Source organism: Petromyzon marinus, unplaced genomic scaffold (genome assembly GCF_048934315.1).
Source record: "Petromyzon marinus isolate PM22_M1 ecotype Great Lakes invasive population unplaced genomic scaffold, UKy_Petmar_22M1.pri1.0 PM_G_Scaffold_69, whole genome shotgun sequence".
NCBI classification, from domain to species: Eukaryota; Metazoa; Chordata; class Hyperoartia; order Petromyzontiformes; family Petromyzontidae; genus Petromyzon; species Petromyzon marinus.
This window is the reverse complement of record NW_027423023.1, coordinates 680,609-685,797: the sequence shown is the minus strand read 5'-3', so window position 1 is coordinate 685,797 and position 5,189 is coordinate 680,609. Positions and strand designations below refer to the sequence as shown.

The 5,189-nt window shown below is 43.9% G+C and overlaps 1 long non-coding RNA gene across 1 annotated transcript; it reads left to right on the top strand.

Annotated features, from left to right (window-relative positions):
* Nucleotides 1-564: 564 nt before the first annotated feature.
* On the top strand, nucleotides 565-4,137 carry LOC142920149 (uncharacterized). Its single transcript, XR_012938688.1, has 3 exons — nucleotides 565-660; nucleotides 1,011-1,051; nucleotides 1,201-4,137. It is a non-coding gene; the product is annotated as an uncharacterized LOC142920149 (long non-coding RNA).
* The last annotated feature ends 1,052 nt before the right edge of the window (nucleotides 4,138-5,189 follow it).

Genomic DNA, 5,189 nt, shown 5'->3' with positions numbered 1-5,189 from the left:
ACTGCAGGAATTAATATTCTTGGTTCTTTCGGTAAAGTCACGTAGATAGAAAATTAAATAAAAATAACGGATGCTAAATTAAATGAAAAAAAAATTAAATGAAGCAAAAAACCCACGACGTTTTGATCGCAACACAAGTGGTCTTTATCTTATTGAATTTAATCTGTTATTTTTATTTTCTATCTACGTGACTTTACTAAAAAAACCAACAATACGTGCGTCAATGTATCTATCGGTCAAAGTCACTAAGCGCGTGCCGCTGTTGGCTCTGAATATGTGGAGGGGAACACCTTCACCATGGGGAGAGAGACACAGAGACACGGATAGCCTCGGCTATGTTGATTGATCCTCGATTCATTACTTGGTGGAGTGAGGAAGAATTAATGCTGAGCAGATGAAGGTGGCCAGGCATGGTTCTGGTCACACCACCACCTGTTTACTCATGGCAGTGTGTGACAGTGTCAAGTTTGTGTTTGCAGTAAAGTCTATTAACTCTACTGCACACGGAGGTTATATCAAAACAATAGTTTATTTTTGTTTTCCTCTGGAACTCTTTATAAGAATGGAAACAGGAGGTGAACACAGCACACACATTCAGCTGAAGTCGGAACTGTTCATCCCAGCATTCAAGGACATCTGAGCATGGATTCACACCTCTAAGTTGCAATTGAACATTAATTTCTGCATAACACAAATAGTATTCATATTCTTAGTTTTTTCGGTAAAGTCACGTTGAAGAGAAACAACAAAATAACAAAATATATATAAAACAATAAAAAATTCTCACGACGTTTCGACCATAACTCAAACGGTCATCATCAGGTGTGTCGGTTTGCCTTGTTTTCAACACCCTTTGCTCTGTCAGCTGAATTTAGCTTTCATAAATTTTCCTTTTCTAGTCAGACAGCCGAAATTGTGTGCTTAGAGTTTTGAGTTAACATTCATCTTGATGATATGAAGGCTTCCAGGCATATTAATGACATTTGCCCTCTCATTGTGTGCCCTAACAGCTCGTGGAGAGAAACCCTTCAGGTGCATTCTGTGCGGGAAGGTGATTGCAGATTCATCAAATCTGATGAATTTGGGAAACTTTTTCACTACATCATGAATATATTAATAAGTATAGACGTGTAAGTCACGTGTGCATTCCTCTGTACCTGACGTGTAGATGGTGTGGATATTATTTTTTTCTGTCTGCAGCTGACGCTTCCTCTGCAGAATTGGTCTGATGGAGCAAAGGCAGTCAGCACAGCTCGGTACGACAAGTCAACAATGCGACCAGTGTGCATACAGCACGGACCGGACTGGAAATTTGACACGGCACCAGAGAACTCACACAGGAGAGAAACCCTTCAAATGTACTCTGTGCGGCAAGGCCTTTTCAGATTCATGTTATCTTGTAACACACCAGAGAACACACATGGGAGAGAAACCCTTCAAGTGCAGTGTGTGCGTGAAGGCATTTGCACATTCATCTGATCTTGTAAAACACCAGAGAACACACACGGGAGAGAAACCTTTCAGGTGCACTCTGTGCGGGAAGGCGTTTACAGTTTCACCAAATCTTAAAGTACACGAAAGAACGCACACGGGAGAGAAACCCTTCAAGTGCAGTGTGTGCATGCAGGCGTTTGCACAGTCATATGCTCTTGTAAAACACCATAGAACACACACGGGAGAGAAACCCTACAAGTGTACTCTGTGCGGGAAGCCGTTTGCAGATTCATCAAATCTTCGAAGACACCAGAGAACACAAAAGCATTACAAGGAGCGGAGTCGGAGTCTGAAATCAGCTTGTGAAAGTCAAAGTGCCGCAATAAGCCCATCCCTCATGAAAAAAGAACCGGACGAAAATCCCAGCTTGGACACTTTTAAAGGTATCAAGGTGAAATATGAAGAGGTGATGGTGAAATGTGAAGAAGTGATGAGCGAAGAAGTGAAGGTGAAATGTGAAGATGAAGATTCAACTCCAAAATGGGACCTTCACATCGTGAAGCAGGAGGTGAATTCTGACTGTGAGTCAGAGTGAGGCAACTCCCAGCAGTTTGTGGAAGTGGAGGTGTGGGTGGACTTGCTCCTAGACAATACAAAGTCAAGTGGAGACCCGGTAGATGTGTAAGCCAGAGACGATGTTGCCCCAATAGATGCACCTTTGTGACAGGCCTTTAATCACAAGAATGCAAAGTTGAACACTTTGTGGGCCCGTGGGTTGGGTAGATCTTTAACCAGGAGCGAGAGACAATAAGCCCCCAAGCATTCACTATGTTATCATAATAATTGCTTTTACATGGTGCTTGCTTAATTGCCTCAGCAACTCGGAGTTTTGTATCTCAAACGCTCGAAGAGCATCCCCAAGTAGCAGCTGCCCCTGTGTGGCACAAGGTTGTGGCCCTGCACCGGCCTGCATGTGGACAAGAGCCTGTCAGTAGGGGGCGATGATTTACGTGTCATCTCAGTTCTTTAGTTTGTAGGTAATGTTTAGAATTTGCTAAATTTTCACTCAGATGCCAGCATGCAATGGCCTACTCGTTTTGAATGACACAACATTATGTTTTACATACACTGTGAAGCAGACTGCAGCTTTTTTTTAAAGCTTGTTAATACGATGTAACGTGATGCAGTATATTTCACTGCAGTAATCCAATTTTGTTAATATGCCTGTCAATAATTTAGAATGTATACTTGTCTGGTTTTGTGCATTCTTGTAACATTTGATCTATAAGGGTCAAACATTGAATAAGTGATGTTAGGACAAAGTGTGTGTGTGTGTGTTTGGAACTAACCTGTACAGAGAACTCAGGTGATACCCGTTGTTCTTGTGATACAGGTCAAACAGTGTTTTTGTGTTCCACGAAGCGTCTGCCTCTGGAGCAACTCATTTTCTTTGAAATAGGGAGCACGCTCGGATCATTCATCAGTTACAAGGCATACCACTTGAAAGTTACACGTATAGGAGGAGGTACATTCTCTACAACACGAATTATAGTTTTGTCTCACGTGTTGATGTAGATTTTGTCTAACTGGGACTAGAAATGCTCCTTGCTGATTCACGTCTGGATGTTCGTACCTATCGGTTGAAGCAAACCCCACTGCTGTTGTTGAGACGCTGTGCACCAATAATGGTCCAACACATTGACGGCCTTCAGGCCAGGAAAGTCACAACATTTGCACACGAAGGACGCATTCACGCAAGCACCCGGTGCTCCGTTTTGAAGTTTTAAAATGAAACATCTTTGAATCGTGTTGTGTTTTGAATTAGATGATTGTTATTTCTTTATTAAAAGCTTAAAAGTTCATTTTACACCCGGAAGGCTTCGTTGAGAAGGACATTTCGTGTGAATTTTCTCTCGTCGTTAAGTAGACGGCCTTGCCGGGGGTTCGGTTCGATGCGGACTTTCACCTGTTTGGGATTGCAGGATCGAGATAAGGCGACACGGAGCTGCTGGCCGTCTGCAGATCGATTCCAACGTAATCGAGCGTCTGTCCCTGCGCCTCCGTCGTTGGTACATGGGGTGCGTTTCTCCGTTGTGGAGTTTCTCGATAATGTTTGGAATTACCCCAATTTTTACCGTGAGACCAACATGCAATGACCTGTGCGTTGTGAATGACACAACGTTATATTTTACATCTGCCGTTTAGCAGACTGCGCATATTGTGGTGAATGTTGCTGGGGTAGCCAGGTGTGCCTGTCGGATTTTAACCTTGAACCTCTGCAATAAATAGAGAATGTGCTACCACATTCTTGGTTCTTTCGGTAAAGTCACGTAAATAGAAAACAAAAAGAAAGAAAAAAACGCGTTTATTTTTATTATTTAAATCGTCAATTTATTTTTTTCTTCAATGTAACATTTTTTTAATTTACGTGACTTGACGGAAAGAACCAAGAACGTTAATTCCTGCAGTCGCGAACGTTTTGAGTCAAAACAGAATGCGCCACCACTCGGCTCGCCTCAATCTGCGTGGAGGGATGGGGGTGGGGGTCAGACTGAGAGAGTTTCTCACCGGCGCAGAACTTCCACGCAGAGGCTCCACGCAGCTTCGTGCGGAGCGACAGGCCAGGCAGCTCCCACACAGCGTGGTGCAGCTCGTTAACATTTACAGTCTTGCTTCTTTCGGTAAAGTCACGTAGATAAGAAAAATTGGTAAGTAATAAATTGATGAAAAGATGCCCATTGGTCGACTGAGATGACTGCCCCCCACAGTGTACACACACACAGTGTACACACACACACAAACAGTGTACACACACACAGCGTACACACACACAGTGTACACACACACAGTGTACACACAGTGTACACACACAGTGTACACACACACTGTACACACACACACACAGTACACACAGTGTACACACACAGTGCACACACACAGTGTACACACACACAGTGTACACACACAGTGTACACACACACAGTGTGCGTGTACATACACAGTGTACACACACACACAGTGCACACACACACAGTGTGTACACACACAGTGTACACACACAGTGTGTACGTGTACACACAGTGTACACACACAGTGTACACAATAATTTCAGTTTATATATTTTGGTATACCCCTGTGAGCCATTCGGCTCTTGAATCAAGTGCAACCACAACAAACACGAACAAGAAACACATCTTAAAGTGACTACTTTGTGTGTGACTCTGCAAACAGAAAATCCATGAAAAAAACAAAATATTCCTGAAAAAAGCACCGTACACCAACGCTGTGTGCTAAAAATCCCAGTGGGATGCAATGTCCACGTTGTTGTTGCTGAGTTCAAGGGAGGGAGCAATTGAAAATGAATCTGAATCAACTTAAACTCCAACCCCGCTCTGTGACGTCACTACTCAGCATCACCTCATCGGCGTGAAACGCCAGGGGGAGGTGTCCCTCGCTAGTGACGTCATGTCACCAAGGTATTCACCCCACCCCGTCTACCGCGCCCTTGAGCGTGACGTCACCTCTGCCTGGGTCACTTCCGTTATCTGTTCAAGTACACTCCTTATTTGAGCAAAGCTACGCCCGGTGACTGGCGGCTCATTAACATAATATATTCGTGAAGGCCCTCGCGAGTTTATTGCGAAGGGTTTCAGCACCCACGCCCCATCCCTCCACGTATGGGCCTGGCTCATTAACATAATTTATTTAAATTAGGTCCCGCTCGTTGCGGGAGGGGAGTGTTCTTGTACCACTCA